General features: G+C 42.1%; 1 long non-coding RNA gene across 1 annotated transcript; it reads left to right on the top strand.

Moving 5' to 3' along the window:
• The first annotated feature begins 2,768 nt into the window (after positions 1 to 2,768).
• On the top strand, positions 2,769 to 16,304 carry LOC121497347. The gene is made up of 3 exons (XR_005989450.1): positions 2,769 to 2,974; positions 13,050 to 13,143; positions 13,421 to 16,304. It is a non-coding gene; the product is annotated as an uncharacterized LOC121497347 (long non-coding RNA).
• Positions 16,305 to 17,314: the final 1,010 nt, after the last annotated feature.

The raw sequence follows: 17,314 nt of genomic DNA, 5'->3' as shown, positions 1-17,314 counted from the left end.
CCCAACAGGAAACAGATGGCATCCTCTAATTAGGGGAATTAGGGCAGAGTTTATTTCCAAAAAAGACTAATGACAAAGCAGGGTGTAGGGGAGTCACAGGAGAGAATGCAAGATCCTAAGGGAGCAGCAGCAGCAGCAAAGCTTCACCTCTAGGCCTGCAGGGTCAAAGGAGGCAGAGGTGACCAGTACTCAGATGAAAGAGCAATGGTGACCTCAAGAAGAAGGAGCTGAGAAATACCTCAACCCCTCTCTTTTCCCTCTGTCTCATCTCCTGCTGAGGTCCCCATTTACTAAAACCCCACAGGCCCCCTAAGGGGCTGTGGACTTTTAAGTGAACAAAAATACACTCTCTCTTATTTAAAGCACTGTTTTTAAAGTCTTTGTAAAATCAGCCCAATCCTAACCAATACAATCATAAAAGAAAACATCTGCCAAGAAGAGATAATAGTCATGAATTTGTATGTCTCATGAACTTATATTTATTTTGGTGAGACATATAGAGCAAATCTGGCAGATTTCCTGTAAGGAGAAAGTCATGAATCTATAAACAAAGTGGGAAACGTTGATTAAACTTTCCTAAAACCAGTGGCTCAAGTAGCAAAACATTAGTAAGGATAGGGAAGTTTGAACAATATAATTAAGGAACTTCATCTACTAGATAAACATAAACTTCACAGCTCCCCCCTCCTCCCACAGAATACCTATTGTTTTCAAGCTCAAATGGAAAACTAAAAAAAAATACGACATAGGTGGCATCCAGAAAAGTCTACAGTTTTTTTAAAGAATCAATATCACTGCTGTGTTCTCTAATCCCAATATAATAAAATTAGAAACCAACAATAAAACATTGGCCAAGGAAATCCAGTATGTTTGTAACTTAAATTCTCATTTCTAAATAATTCATGAGATAAGGAGAACATTATAATGGAAATTGCAAGATATTTAAACTGAATTAACAATAAAGCTAAAGGGGAACTTGGAGGGAAAATTCTAGCCTGAAATGCATTTATTAAAAACAGGAAGGATTGGCAACAATGAAATAAGTGTCTGACTCGAGACTTTAGGAAAAGACCATCAGAAAATTCAGAGAGCAGAAAAAAGGAAATAATAAAGCAGGAAGGAACTCTATGGAAACCAACAAAAAAAGTTGGACTTTCTTTAAAAAGCTTAGTAAATTCATTTAAAAGCCTCAATAAAATAAACAAATTATTAGCACAAACTGTATGTACAGTGTCAGGAACAAAAGGTAGGATTGGACTGGAGATGCGCCCAAGTTTAAAAAAAACACTTATGGGGCACCTAGGTGGCTTAGTTGGTTTAGTGTCTGCTTTTGGCTCAGATCATAATCCCCAGGTCCTGGGATCGAGTCCTACATCAGGCTCTGCACTCAGCGGGGAGTCTGCTTCTGCTTCTCCCTCTCCCTCTCCCCCAACCCCTCACTCGTGCTCTCTCTCAAATAAATAAATAAAATCTTTGAAAAACAAAAATAAACGTAAATTTTAAATCACTTAAAACACCATAGAGATCTTTGGTTCTGGCAAGACGTCAAAGGAAGATAATAGGAAAAACCCAGGAAATGAACCCAAAAGGAAGAAGTAGCTTGCAAGAAGTGGAGAGAAGAAGAATGATTTAGCTGGGGAAATTCAAGTGACCATGGACTTTATAAGAACAATTTTACAGACTGATTTAAGGAATAAAATAAACAAGGTAAGACTAAAAACTTAGGGAATAATCAAATTATAGGCAGGAAGCTATGATCAGAGTTTAAAAGTATTCTAAGGTCCTTGGTTGTCCTAAAGGAGGATATTGATTAACTTTAGACTTTGTGAAGTGGATGTGTGCATGTTAAAAATTTAAGGATGACTAATGAAAGAACAGAAATAGAATGTATTCTAAACCTGCAGAGAGGAAACAAAGGGAATGAAGACATTCCAATCCGTCCACCTCCAGGCAGGAAATGACAAATAAAAGAAGCAAAGGAAAAGCGTGGTGTGGCTGCCGGTTTCCAAGATGGTCCCAATGATCTCTGCCTCCTGGGACTTATGCCCATGTGAAGTCCCCGCCCAAAATGTGTGGGTGGAGCTTTAGTGACTTGTTCCTGTGCCAAAGAATATGGTACAAGTGATGGTATGTCACTTCCAAGCAGGACTGGCTTTCGGGGAATACAACCCATGCCTTCACAAAGGGGCACTGTCCCCAGAAGGGCTCCATGCTTGGATAGTGCTCTGCTTTCGCTAATTGGAAATTCCTATTAATTTTGGGGGGTGCCTGGGTGGCTCAGTCGCTTATGCTTCTGCCTCCTGAAGTTGAACCCTGTCCCCCATCTTGGGCTCCCTGCTCAGCAGGCAGTTTCCTTCTCCCTCTCCCTCTGCCCATTCCCCTGCTCATGTGCACTCTCTCTCTCTCAAATAAATAAATAAAATCTAAAAAAAAAAAAAAAAAGAAAAGAGAGAGAGAGAGAGAGATTCCTCAAATTTTTTTTAAAATAAGGGACACCATGAATTATGGAGCCAGCTTTGCTTCCAAGGCCAGGTTATAAATAAGGTTGCCAGAGAAAAATCAAGACCAGTCAAATTTAAATTTTGAATAAGCAATGAATAAGTTTTTAGTGTAAATATATCCTGTGCAAATACTGAAGTATTATCTGAAATTTAAATTTAACTGGGCATCTTGTATTTTTATTGGCTAAATCTGGCAACCCTAATAGAAAAGACCCATGGCTTTCATTCTGAATGCTCTCTCTGTGTGTGCTATCTCTCTCAGATCACTCACTCGGGGGAGGCTATGTCACAGGCATGGAGAAGTTCATGGGGTGAGGAGCTGAAGCCTCCTGCCCCTAGCCGTGGGAATGGACTTGGAAGCAGATCCTCAACAGACCCTTCAGATGGCTGCAGCTCGACTGCACCCTCTCAGACAGCCTGAGCCAGAATCGCCTGGCTACACCATTCCCTGATTCCTGTCTCGAAGAAATTAGGTGACATAATACATGTTTGTTGTTTTGAAATGCTCAGTTTGGGGGTAATTTGCTACATAGCAATAGATAACTATTGATGATACATGTGGTAAGTGGAAAACACAAGAGAGGATTTAGGAATAAAATTTTAAATAAAAAAAATTTAAATGCTGCTAATCACAACCAATGTAAAGGGACTGGTTTCACCAGTTGCTAGGGTATCAGAGGGAAAGAAAACACATAATCGAGCTGTCCACTCACTGTTCATGAGAGACATATCTAAAAGCTATGGGGACGCCTGGGTGGCTCAGCGGTTGAGCGCTGCCTTCAGCCCAGGGCATGATCCTGGAGACCCGGGATCGAATCCCACGTCGGGCTCCCTGCATGGAGCCTGCTTCTCCCTCTGCCTGTGTCTCTGCCTCTCTCTCTCTCTGTATCTCTCATGAATAAATAAATGAAATCTTAAGAAAAAAATAAATAAAATAGAACAAAGCTATGGAAATACTGAAAGCAGAGATATGAAGAAAGAACCCCCAGGTATAACAGACACCATCGTGGTCTGACCAATGGTGTGCTGGAAACCTTTTGCATTTTGCTTCTGAAGTCCAACTTTTTTTTTCAGGGACTTGGCAGAAATCTGTTATCCAGGAGGAGTGTCTGTACCCCAGCCCCAGTTTATTTCTTGGGTTGTCAAAGTACTGGCCACAAAGGATGAATCATGATTTGCTCTAAGCCAATCGTAGAGCCTCTTTTCTCTCCGTCAACGATTAGGGAAAAGATGCTCTCATATGTCCTGGTTCTGGAAACTGGGATGTAAAGGGAAATCTGGGAAGTGCTTTTTTTTTTATTTCCCTTCTGCCTGGTGCATGAACACAATGCCTCAAATGTAGCCTGGTGCATGAACACAATGCCTCAAATGTAGCAGCCTTGACGTAACCGTGAGCACAAAAGCCACCAAGCTAATGCTGATGGAGAGGAGACACACAGCAGGCTTGGGTACTGATGGCATCACGGAGCAGCTAAGATAATGCCGGCAATGGCCTGACTTTGGGATTTTTGTTACTTAAAGAAAACATACCCCAGTTTGTTTCAGCCACCGTAGTTGGGTTTTGTTACTTGCAGCTGAAAGCATTTCTAATAAGCATAGCAGGCAAATACTAAGCCAAAGGGAGCTAGCAGAGCTTTATAAATATCAGACAAAATGTACTTTAAGTCAAAAGGCATAATTATGGATAAGAGAGTCATTACATATGATTTAACATTTAAGAAAAATATTACCAGGAAGATATAATTCTGAACCTCTTTGAACCTAGCCCCTGCCTAACTAGCCCTCAGTTATATGAAGCAGAGTCAGCAAACTTCTCCTATAAAAGGACAGATAGGGGGCACCTGGGTGGCTCAGTTGGTTAAGTATTTGCCTTCTGCTCAGGTCCTGATCCCATAGTCCTGGGACCCAAGGTCTTGGGATGGTGCCCTGAGTAGTTCCCTGCTCAGCAGAGAGCCTGCTTCTCCCTCTGCTGCTTTCCCTGCTTGTGCTCTCTATCAAATACATAAATAGAATCTTTAAAAAAAAAAGTTTAAAAGGACAGATAGTAAATATTTTAGACATTGAAGACAGCCTCTGTCTCAACTACTTAACTTTGCCATTGTAGTGAGAAAAAAGTCATAGAGAATACATAAATAAAAGACCATGGCTGTGTTCCAATAAAACTTTATTTACAAAAACAAGGAGTGGGCCAAATTTGGTTCACAGACCATAGTCTGATGACCCCTGATAGGAAATGAAATTTGAGACAATTTCAAAGAGACATGGTTGGATCTATAATCCTCCTGAGGATCTTATCTTTCCTTTCTCCATAGTTACTAAATCAAGTGGCCATACGATTAGTACATATGTAGAATATTTGAATAACACAATTAAGAAGCTTGATCAAACAGAAAAATTGGCATTCTTTTCATCCAGTATGAGAACATTTACAGAAATTGTTCCCATAGTAGGTCATGAAGCAAGTCTGCCAAGGAGTGAACTGATGTCACATAGGCCATTTTCTATGACCACAATCCATTGAAATGAGAAAACTAACAAAAAAGGTAAACTTATGTTTGAAAATTATTTTAAAAATTTTTTAAGATTTTATTTATTCATTCATGAGAGACACACAGAGAGAGGCAGAGGTGTCCCTATGTTTGAAAATTAAAATCAAACTTCTAAATATTTAAAGGAACAAAGAAAAAAATACAAAACATAAGAGCTGTCTGACAAAGTGTTACGTTTTGAAATTTAAGTACAGCTAAAACAATCTTTGAAGGGATGTGCATCCTCTTAAATGCCTATATTAAAAATTGCACCTTGGGATCCCTGGGTGGCTCAGCGGTTTAGCGCCTGCCTTCCCCCCAGGGCGTGATCCTGGAGACCTAGGATGGAGTCCCACATCGGGCTCCCTGCATGGAGCCTGCTTCTCCCTCTGCCTGTGTCTCTGTCTCTGTCTCTCTCTCTCTCATGAATAAATAAATAAAATCTTTAAAAATAAATAAATAAATAAAAATTGCACCTTAATAAAGATTGCACATGTGACTTGAACATTCAACTTAGGACACCAGAGAAAGACCACATAATAATGCCGCCCTGCCCAAGAGCAGAAAATAATAAAGATAAGAGAAAAAAATCAATAAAACAGAAAACAAAGAACCAACACAAATGATCGATAAAGAAAATGACTAATAAAACAGACACATTAAGAAAAAATAGTTGTTCGGGGCTCCTGGGTGGCTGAGTTGGTTAAGTGGTTGTCTTAGGCTCAGGTTATAATCTCAGGGTCCTGGGATCGAGTCCACATTGGGTCCCCTGCTCAGTGGGGAGTCTACTTCTCCCTCTCCCAGCCATTTCCTCTGCTTGTGCTCACGCTCTCTCTCTCTCTCTCTGTCTCTCAAATAAATGCAATCTTTAAAAAAAATAGTTGTTCAGATTGTTCTTTTAAATCTCTCCTAAATGTGTAGTGATCATATCCTTTCATTCTTAATATTTACTTGTTTGGGGCGCCTGGGTGGCTCAGTGATTGAGCGTCTGCCTTTGGCTCAGGTTGTGACCCCAGGGTCCTGGGATCGAGTTCCGCATCGGGCTCCCCACGGGAAGCCTGCTTCTCCCTCTGCCGAATGTCTCTGCCTCTCTGCCTCTCTATCTGTGCCTCTCATGAATAAATAAAATCTTTAAAAAGAATCTTTACTTGTTTCTGTCTTTTCTTTTTTATATGTAAATTAATCTTTTCAAAGAACTCACTTTTGGCTTCGTTAATCCTCTCAGTTGTATCTTTGTTTACTGTTTTATTAAGTTTTGCTCTTCATCATTTCTTCATCCTGCTTATTCTCTGCTTCATCCTGATTTATTCTCTGGTTCTTTTTTCTTTTCCTTTTTCTTTCTTTCTTTCTTCTTCTTTTTTTTTTTTTTAATTAAAGCTTTTATTTATTTACTCTTGAGAGACACAGAGAAAGAGGCAGAGGCAGAGGCAGAGACAGAGGGAGAAGCAGGCTCCCTGTGGGGATCATGCCCTGAGCCAAAGGCAGATGCTCAACCACTGAGCCACCCAGGCATCCCTCTTCTTTATTTTCTAAGTGAGAACAAGTGAGAACAGCATCCCTGTCAGTAATCACCCCCATGGTCCCAAAGGAAGCCATCATTCTGACTCCTGTCACTGTGGATTAAGTTTGCCCGCTTTTAAGTTTCATGCAAACAGAATTACAGAGTATTTACTCTTTCCCTTCTTTTGCTCAACATTCTGTCTGTGAGGTTCCTCTAGTTATTGCCAGTTAAAATAGGGTATGTGTGTGCTTGTGTAGAATGTGTTTTGGTGTGTAGCATCCCATTGTATGAATATACTACAACTTATTCATGCATTCAGCTGTTGATGAACATTTAGGTTGTCTCCAGAGGTATGTTTTATTTATTTTTTATTTATTTTATTTTATTATTTATTTATTTATTCATGAGAGACAGAGAGATAGAGAGAGAGAGAGGCAGAGACACAGGCTCCATTCAGGGAGCCTGATGTGGGACTCGATCCTAGACCCTGGGATCACGCCCTGAGCCAAAGGCAGACGCTCAACCACTGAGCCACCCAGGTGTCCCCAGAGGTATGTTTTAAAATCTCCAAACATATGGAAGTAAGTTCTTCTTTTTTAAAAAGATATTACTTATTTATTTGAGAGAGAGAGAGTGGAGAGAGGATGAGCAGGCAGGAGAGGGAGAAGCAGGCTCCCCGTGGGCAGGGAGCCCAAAGCAGAATTCGATCTCAGGACCTTGAGGATCATGACCTGACCCAAAGGCAGATGCTTAACCAACTGAGCCACCCAGGTGTCCCTACCACATTAACTTTTGCTTTCCATTTGTCCATCTTTGCTCTGCTTTTCGGTTTCTATCCTTGTCTTTTTATTTATTTTTTTAAAGATTTTATTTATTTATTCATGAGAGACACAGAGAGAGAGAAAGGCACAGATACAGGCTGAAAGAGAGGCAGGCTTCATGCCGGGAGCGCAGCGTGGGACTCGATCCGGGGTCTCCAGGATCACACCCTGGGCCAAAGGCTGCGCTAAACCGCTGAGCCACCCGGGCTGCCCATATCCTTGCCTTTTTAAAAGTAGACTGTTTCTTATTCCACTTTTTCTGCCTCCTGGTATAGAAGTCATTGACCCTGTTCCTATTCTTAGAGTGGCTCCCTTAAAATCTTACCTTGCACCTTAGCAAAGCTTATCAGTATTACTCAGTATCTCAACCCTCCTGCCAAGCAGTAAGAGTTTGTTTAGAATTTCCTACGTGTTTATCATGGCTTTTTCTCAACACTCCTTCTTTGATCATTTTTCTGCTTTCCAAAGTGCATGCTTGGAAGTTCTTTTATTTTTTATTTATTTATTTTAAGTTTTTTTTAAGATTTTATTTATTCATTCATGAGAGACACAGGGAGAGAGAGAGAGAGAGAGAGAGAGAGAGAGAGAGAGGCAGAGACACAGGCAGAGGGAGAAGCAGGCTCCATGCAGGGAGCCCGACGTGGGACTCGATCCTGGGACTCCAGAATCACACCCTGGGCTGAAGGCAGGGGCTAAACCGCTGAGCCACCCAGGGATCCCCTATTTATTTTAAGATTTTATTTTTTTTTTATTTGAGAGAGAGAGAGTGAGAGAGCACGCATGAGCGGGGCGGTGGCAGGGGAGGAGGGACAGAGGGAGAGGGAGAGGCTGACTCCCCACTGTGCAAGGAGCTCGATGTGAGGCTTAATCCCAGGACCTCAGGATCAGGGACCTGAGCCGAAGGCAGACACTTAACCAACTGAACCACCTGGGTGCCCCTTGGAAGTTCTTTTAATATAGGCGCTGGAGGTGATTTAAACACATTTTTTAAAAAAAATTTTGAGATAATTGTATCTGAGTGCTGGGGAGAATGGTGTACCTGAAACCATTTGAACTTACTTGCAGGGTCCCTGTTCAACCTAGGAACCTCAGGTTGGTCTCCCTATTCTGCTCTGGCCTCATCAGCTTCCCCCACCCCTCCAGTTGTGGTTCTGAACCTGCAGGTACCTTATGGATAGGTCTACTCTAAATGTATACCCCTCATAGCTCTGGGTTGGCCTCACGATTTTGTTTTGTCTCTTTAGAGATTTCATTTCCTAGAAAACTAGCAATAAAATAAAAAATTATAAGTTTTGTCTTTTTTCCCCTCCAGCATCTGACTCTCTGGGAGAGGGAGGCTTTTCAGAGTGCCTAGTCTGCCCTGCTGCCCCACAGGGTCTGTCCTTCCCATGAAAGCTTTTTTTTTTTTTTTTTTTAAGATTTTATTTATTTATTCATGAGAGACACAGGAAGAAAGAGAGGCAGAGACACAGGCAGAGGGAGAAGCAGGCTCCATGCAGGAAGCCCGATGTGGGACCCGATCCCGGGTCCCCAGGATCACGCCCTGAGCCTGAGCCGAAGGCAGACACTCAACAGCTGAGCCACCCAGGCATCCCCCCATGCAAGCTTTTATAACTTTGCTCCGCTTGTACACATCCTTGAGCAGTCCATAGTAGTTTTTTGTTTTGAAGGTTCACATAATGTATCACATACCACATGTCTCTCTGCCTTTTCTGTACGACATTACGTGTGAGGTTTGTCTGTGTTAACACACAGCACCTCACTTAGATTCAGGCAGCTGGGACCCAAGACCCCCACCCTGGCCCTCCTCCAGGGGTAAGGAGTCCAGACCCACTCACAATCCTTCTCTCCTTCTTCTAAACCATGAATCCTAGAATTCCTCTACCCCCAAGGCCCAGAGACTATTTCCAAGGCCAGGGCAGTGATTTCTCTAGAATTTTCTTCATCAGATGACCACACAGCCATACACACTCTAATCCTAAGAGGTGGCCAGGGTGGCTGGTTGTGGGAGGGTGGGGTTAGTGGACAGAGTTCAGACAAATAGGCTGAAGTATCTACACGAGTGTGTGTGTACGTGTGTGCCGTTCCTCACTATGTGGAATGGAACCAGAGTGGGAAGAAAATAGAAGTGGGCCCTCAGCCCCCAGATTACCCTTGCCTTGGGCCTCATAAATGTTAGGGGTAGCCTGTCAATTAATATGTGTCCCTCCAGTGCATTCATCTTAACTGTGTACTTTGTAGCTTTAACAAGATTAACTTGTACATTATTCTGTTGTTTCCAATTTTTTCACTCTACATGGTGTTGTAATGAACATTCTTGTACCTGTCAAGAGTTAGGATTTATTTCCAGAATTGAATTGCTAGGTTGGAGAGTATGCATGCACATGCTAGACTTTACTAGATATTGCCAAATTGCTTTTCGAAGTGTTTATAATTTAAACTCTCTTTAGGATTAACAAGAGTGCCCGTTGTCCCACATATTCCTCAACACATAATATAGTCGGACAGGATATGTTAGTGCTGCCAACTTGAGATGCAAAATTCTATCTCACTGTTGTTTTAATTTGCATTCCAATAATTACAAGTAGGGTTAAACATCATTTCACATATGGTTGTTTTGTTTACCTATTTATAGCTTATGCTTTTTTTTTTAAGATTTTATTTATTTATTCATGAGAGACACAGAGAGAGAGGCAAAGACATGGGCAGAGGGAGAAGCAGCTCCCTGCAGGGAGCCCTATGCGGGACTTGATCCAGGACCTTGGGTCACACCTTGAGTGGAAGGCAAATGCTCAACCACTGAGCCACCCAGGCATCCCAAGCTTATACTTGTTTTTCTGTTGTTTGGGATCTTCTTATTGATCTGTAGATCGTCCTTGTGCGGCCTGGATACTAATGCTTTGTCTGTTGTATTCATTATACGTGTGCCTTGGATTTTATAATATTTTTGCTGTACAATACTTTGGAATTTTAATGTAGTCAAGTCTATCAGTATTTTCTTTATTGCTTGTGCTTCTTAAACTTGGTTAAGAAATCTTCATATTGTGGGCAGCCTGGGCCTAGGGTGTGATCCTGGCCGGGATCAAGTCCCACGTCGGGCTCACTGCGTGGAGCCTGCTTCTCCCTCTGCCTGTCTCTCTGCCTCTCTCTCTGTCTCTCATGAATAAATAAATAAAATCTTAAAAAAAAGAAAAATCTTTGTATTGTGAGGTCTAGAAAATATATATATATATTTTAAAGATTTTATTTATTTATTCATGAGAAAGAGAGAGAGAGGCAGAGACACAGGCAAAGGGAGAAGCAGGCTCCACGCAGGGATCCCGATGTGGGACTTGATCCCGGGTCTCCAGGATCATGCCCTGCCCCAAGGGCAGGCACTAAACTGCTGAGCCACCCAGGGATCCCCTAGAAAATATTTTTATTTAAAATTTTAAAGGGATCCCTAGGAGGCTCAGCGATTTGGAGCCTGCCTTCAGCCCAGGGTGTAATCCTGGAGTCCCAGGATCGAGTCCTGCATCAGGCTCCCTGCATGGAACCTGCTTCTCCCTCTGCCTGTGTCTCTGCCTCTCTCTCTCTCTCTCTCTCTCTCTGTGTGTGTCTCTCATGAATAAATAAAATCTTTAAAAATAAATAAATAAAAGTTTTAAGCTTTCTCATCTTTAGTATCCTTTTGCACTAACTTTAGCAATCAAGGTGATATAGGAGTGCAGTTCTCTTTTTTTTCCACATGGAAAACCTATTTTTGCACCATTTGTTGGAAGGAACTGATTTAACTATCTGTTTTTTTTTTTTTTCTTAAGTAATCTCGACAACCAACATGGGGCTTGAACTCATGACCCTGAGATCAAGAGTTGTGTGCTCTGCCAACTGAGCCAGCCCAGTGTCTTATAAAAGGAACTGGCTATAGACAGGGATGCTATCTTCCATAAACTGGACAATAAGCAAATCTGCCTTCTGCTCTGGAGGGAAATATTTACTCTATGATCCGAAGATGGATGACATACAAACATCCTTGAAGAGATTGTCCAAAAAAAAAAAAAAAAAAGATAATCTCAAATAAAAGGGTAGAGTCTCTGCAAAGCATCCAAAAATGCAATTGACCCATGGAAAATTACTTCTCAACATGAATCCTCTCAATAATTTTAATACTTTGCCTGTAGAACCTCTTCAATTTTTTTAGGTAGACAATTACATGTTCTACAAATATATGATGACCATTCTGTTTCTTCCTTTCCAAAGGTTTGTACCATTTATTCCCTTTATTTCCCTTATTGCACAGGCTAAGAAATCCAGGATAGCTTTGAACAGAAAGAGGTAATGAATATCCTTTTTAGGTTTCTCACTTTAAAGGAAATTCTTTACATTTTTATCATAAAGTGGTGCCTTTACTGCAGGTTTTAGAAAGATACCCTTTACCGACGTATCACATTAAGGAAGTTCCCTCCTATTCCTAGTTTGCCAAGAATTTTTATAAACTGCTTAATTTTATCAAATGCACTTTCTCCATCTGTTTTATGTGATTGTAGGATATTTGTGTCTTTTAATCTGTTAATGTTGAGACTTAAAATAATAAGGGCCCCTGGGTGGCTCAGTTGGTTAAGCGTCCAGCTGTTGGTTTCCTCTGGGGTCATGATCTCAAGATGGGGGGATAGAGCCCTGCTCAGTGCAGAGTCTGCTTGAGATTCTTGCTCCCTCTTCTTCTGCCCCTCCCCCTGTTCACTTTCTCTCTCTCTCTAAAATAAATAAATAAGCAAATCTTTTTAAATGATAATTTTTTTCTTTTTTTAAAGGATTTTATTTATTTATTTTAGAAAGAGAACATGTGTGAACGGAGGGAAGGAGTAGAGGGGAAGGGTGAAGGAAGAGTGAAAAGAAACCCAAGCAGACTCCATGCTGACTGTCCCACCTTGGGCTTGATCTCACCAACCTGAGACCATGACCTGAGCTGAAACCAAGTCTGATGCTTCACGGACTGAGCCACTCAGGTGGCTGAGACTTAAAATAATGATTTTCGGGCAGCTCAGCGGTTTAGCGCTGCCTTCAGCCCAGGGTGTGACCCTGGAGACCTAGGATCGAGTCCCATGTCGGGCTCCCTGCATGGAGCCTGCTTCTCCCTCTGCCTGTGTCTCTGCCTCTCTCTCTCTCTCTGTGTGTGTCTCTATGAATAAATAAAATCTTTAAAAAATAATAATTTTCTAGTGTTGAAATATTCTTGCATTTCTGTAATAAACCCAACTTGGTCGTTATGCATTTTTAAATATGTTGCTGTATGTAATTTGACAACTTTCTATTTAGGATATTTGAATCTATGTCCATAATTGAGATTGACCTCAAATCTTCTTCTCTCAAACTTCCTTGTCCACATTGAATATTTACCACCCACATAAAATGTAATGGGTAGTTTTCCCTCTTTTTCTACTTTATGGAGGAATTTGGATAAGATATGGACTGTCTGCTCTCTGAACACGTACCTGAGCCCAAGATGCTTGATTGTTATAGTCACATGCCACCCCGAGGGGACAGGAGAGGCAGGGCTGGAACTGAGAGCCCCCCTCTAGGGGAGGAGGGCCCAACCATCTGCTTCCAGTCAGTGATGGAGGTTCAGTTGGCGGGTCCCACAGCTCCCACTCTAAGCTGAGGCCTTTGCAGTCATCACTTTACATCACCAATAATAATTACTCTTTTGTTTTATTCCCAGCATGTCAGAATCAGGCCAAGGAGGAGAGGGACTATTGAAAGGAGATTCCCTTGGAGGCCCAAACTGGCAGAAAGCTCAGGCTGTTGATTGGCCGGTAATCAACACAGTAATTAATTTGAGAAGTATTTTGCGAAGTATGGCACATGCACCATTGCTGTGGATGTTATTTGTAGTAAATAAATAAACCTCTGTTATCTTAATAATCATGTATATAGATCAGAAAATAGAACTACATCATGACAAACAACAGAAGGTACAACTGTAACATCTAACTTGCAATTTGATAGCTATAGGGTAGGACTAGCATTGTTTAAATGCTAGTTTAATTTAAACAAGAATAATACCATAAGTCAATATTCTTCCTGTTGTAGGCTCCACTGACTGGTGTCCAGATGGGGGAGTTCATGAAACCCCCCGAAGGTGGTGGTGGTGCAGGTCCTGGCCAGACACTACAGCAGTCATCGTGAAGAACATTGACGATGGCACCTCAGACCATCCCTACAGCCAAGCTCTGGTGGCTGCAATTGACTGCTATTCCCACGAAGTGACAGCTGCCATGGATAAGAAGAAAATCACCAAGAGGTCAAAGATCAAATCTTTTGTGAAAGTTTATAACTACAGTCACTTCATGCCCACAAGGTACTCTGTGGATATCCCCTTGGACCCAACTGTCATCAATAAGGATGTCTCCGGAGACCCTGCTCCTAAACACAAGGCCTGGCAAGAAGCCAAGGTCAAGTTCAAGGAGAGTAGGAGACTGGCAAGAACAAATGGTTCTTATAGAAGCTGTGGTTTTTTATTTGTCTTGTTTCAGTCATTAAAAAGGGTAAATATTAATACAGGTAGTAACAAGATATGGCAAAAATTGAGATGGTGGTATGAGAATAACCAGTTAGGAAATAATTCAAAGAAAGGCCTGTTTAATGAATAACCAGCCAGCATCCACCACTAACAATCCCCAGCAAACAAGAACAATACAGAGAAGGGAGATTAAAAAGCAAGAGGGGTACCTAAGTGTCTCAGTCGGTTAAGCGTCTGACTCTTGATTTTGGCTCAGGTCATGATCTCAGGATTGTGAGATCAAGGCCCACATTGTGCTCCATGCTGGGTGCAGAGTCTGCATGTCTCCCTTTCTCTCTGCCCCTCCCCTGCTCTAATAATTTTTTAAAAGGTGAGAAAGAACCACTTTATAAAGAAATTGAGTGATCTTTTTCTTTTTAAAGATTTTATTTATTTATTTGAGAGAAGGAGAGTGAGAGAGCACTGGCAAGGGGAGAAGAAGGCTCCCTGCTGAGTGGGGAGCCCAACATGGGGTTTAATCCCAGGAGCCGGAGATCATGACCTGAGACGAAAGCAAACACTTAACCAACTGAGCCACCCGGGTACTCTGGAGTGATCTTTTTCAGAAGGACCAGAATTTCTACTCAGGGCATTGGTGTCTAGAGGAAATCACTCCTTATGTTGGCCCAGGGTGGAAACCTGGGTGTCTACTTGCCCATCTGGCCACTTTCCGAATACCCTAAAATGAAGTCTGCAGATTGGTCTCCCCACTCAGGAAGAATAAGAACAAATTAAAAGCATTTTCAGACATGCAAAGATTCAGAAGGCTTTCCTTCCAAGCACCCCCTTTAAAAATGTTATTTGAAGATATACTCCAGCAAAACAGAGACAAAACCCAAGAAAGAGAGACCAGATTCACCCAACAGAAGAACTGGCCCACAAGTGTAATGAATAGAAATGCCAGAGGTCCATAAAGCCATCAGTCAAAATTAGAACAGGAAGTCAGAGGGTTTGGAGAAAAATGTCTTCAAGAAGAAAATGGGCTTCATTCAACAAATAATGTAATTAAGAAACTGGGAGATTTTAATGACCTAATTAAAAAGACATATGTTTCTTTTCTCAAGAAGAAAAGAGTAAAGCAATGAGAAACTCCAGGAGAGCAAGAACTTGTATGAGAAGGCCTTGGTCCAAATATGAAGTGAATTAAAACATAACATGACTTTGAATGTTGAGGGAGTGTAGGAAAATACATTTGCACTTGAAGCCGGGAGCATTTCCCTTCAGGCAGCATTGAAAATCATAAGATTATAGTTCCTTCTCTACGGGTCCCTGGATGCTAGTTAGCTCTGTGGAGAATAATGTTTACATAATCATAATATGTTTAAAAAACACTTCATTTATTTTCAAATTTTGAAATTCAGAGGTGGACAACACACAAAAACCAGAGCATTTTCACTGTGGAGACAGAACTAGATTCACATGTAGTGGTTTAGCAAGAAGATTTAGGAGGGGGGAGGGCAAGTATGATAAAGGATGTCTCGTCTTACACAGCAGGAGTCAGGAGCTATTTCATAAAATTAATGGCATGAGAAAGAAGAGCTGGCAATGGGTATCTAACCAAACTCTGGAGGGAAGGTACCTTTGCTAAACTTCTCATCTTTCACAGTTGGGCACGGTGCCAGACATTGTTGGCTCAGTAGCCACCTGCCTCCTTACCTTGCTCCTAGAATCCTTGCGTTTCACCAGGTACATGGCTACCCACAGAAACAGCCTATTCCTCAGGCTCCCTTGCAGCTACATGGGATCAGCTGATCCACTTCAGGCCAAGCAGTCTGGCGCTAGAACCTGTGCTCATGACCAGGATACTCGTCCACCCAAGCAGAATTCTGGCTTCCTGATGATTGCAGAGCCACCTGGCCAGCTCTGGATGGCCTGTGGAGAAAAGGAAACTTCCATCTTCTAAGACATTGTCATTTGGGAGTCTTTGTTGCAGTAGCTATGTTCTAATACAGAAGTCCATAGCTCCTCTACATAATTTAAAAGAATGATTTTACTCTATTTTATTATGAGTGGTTTGAATCTATTACAAGAAAAAAATGTACTTTTTATTCATCTCAAATGTGTTTAAATTGGAGGGCGTGGACGCCAATCAGTCCATATCACAACCTTGCTTAAACCCATCAGGGACCCCACTGCCTTTGGGATGGAGTCCAAGCTCCTCAGCCTAGATTCAGGCCAGCCCTTCACCTGCCTTTCTATTTCTTACTGCTCTTCTTCACAGGAGAACCCTTGGGCCCCACTAATTATTTACCGTGGACCCAGAACGGACCTTTGGCCATGTCCACTCCTCACCTTTGCTCATGTCAACCCCTCTGCCTGGAGTCCCAATTCTTCTTCCTCTCCCACCTCTGCCCAAGATTTTCTCACTCAAAGCTCATCTTCGAACTCCTATTCATCCCTCAAAGCCCAGCCCAAGTTGCCTCTGGAACATTTTTCTGTTTATCTTTCTCTGTCCTGTTAAAGATTTTCCTCAAATGTCTGGTGATTCAGATCAGTTAAACGAAACGAAACAAAAGTACCCAGTCTCGGGGTGCCTGGGTGGCTCAATGGGTTAAGCGTCTGTCTTTGCCTCAGGACATGATCCTGGGATCCTGGGATTGAGCCCTACCTCGAGGGGCGAGGGGTGGGTTGGTCCCTGCTCAGCGGGGAGTCTGCTTCCCCCCTCCCTCTGCTGCTCCCTCTGCTTGTGCTCTGTCAAATAAATACATAAAATCTTTAAAAAACAAAAAAAAAGCCCTACCCAATCTAGACACACACACACACACGCGCGCACACACACACACACACACTCACACACCCCTCTTAGAAGGATCAGGCCTCTTCTTTCCCTCCCCCTTGTGTGTTCCTTTGCCAAAATAACCACACCAGCACACGTTTATTGTGGTCATTTTTTATAACTAATATTATTTGTAATTTTAAGATTTAAGCCCATTAGTAGCCTCCTGCATGGATATGTGACTCAAACCAAAACCAGTACCAGATGACAAGACAAGCATAGGATGTCTGACAAAGCCCTGATTTTTCCCACGATGACCATTCTGATTTTTCTTAAATATTAAATTATTGCTAAGGATGAGTGTGTATGAGAATGTGAGTGTCCGACTTCCTGGTGCCCAGCGACCACCGCTCCGCACCGCTGCCTGTGCGCAGTGAACCCTTACACAAGTCTCTACGGCAAAGGTTCCTGTTGCTCTCATCTCAGAACCAGTGAGATGAGGCCCAGAGAGGTTGTATTCATTTCTCGTGGCGACTATACAGATTACTGTGAATTTAGGGTCTGAAAACAACGCAATTTTTTTTCTTGCCACGTTTTAGGTGAGGAGTCCAAAATGAGACCAGTGGGGGCTAAAATCAAGGAATCGATAGGGTGAATTCCTTCCAGAGCCTCTAGGGGAGAATCTGTTCTTCACCTTTGCCAGCTTCCA

The sequence above is a fragment of the Vulpes lagopus genome, chromosome 8, assembly GCF_018345385.1.
Source record: "Vulpes lagopus strain Blue_001 chromosome 8, ASM1834538v1, whole genome shotgun sequence".
Lineage (NCBI taxonomy): Eukaryota > Metazoa > Chordata > Mammalia > Carnivora > Canidae > Vulpes > Vulpes lagopus.
The sequence above is the reverse complement of the archived record's forward strand: the minus strand, read 5'-3'. Positions and strand labels throughout refer to the sequence as shown.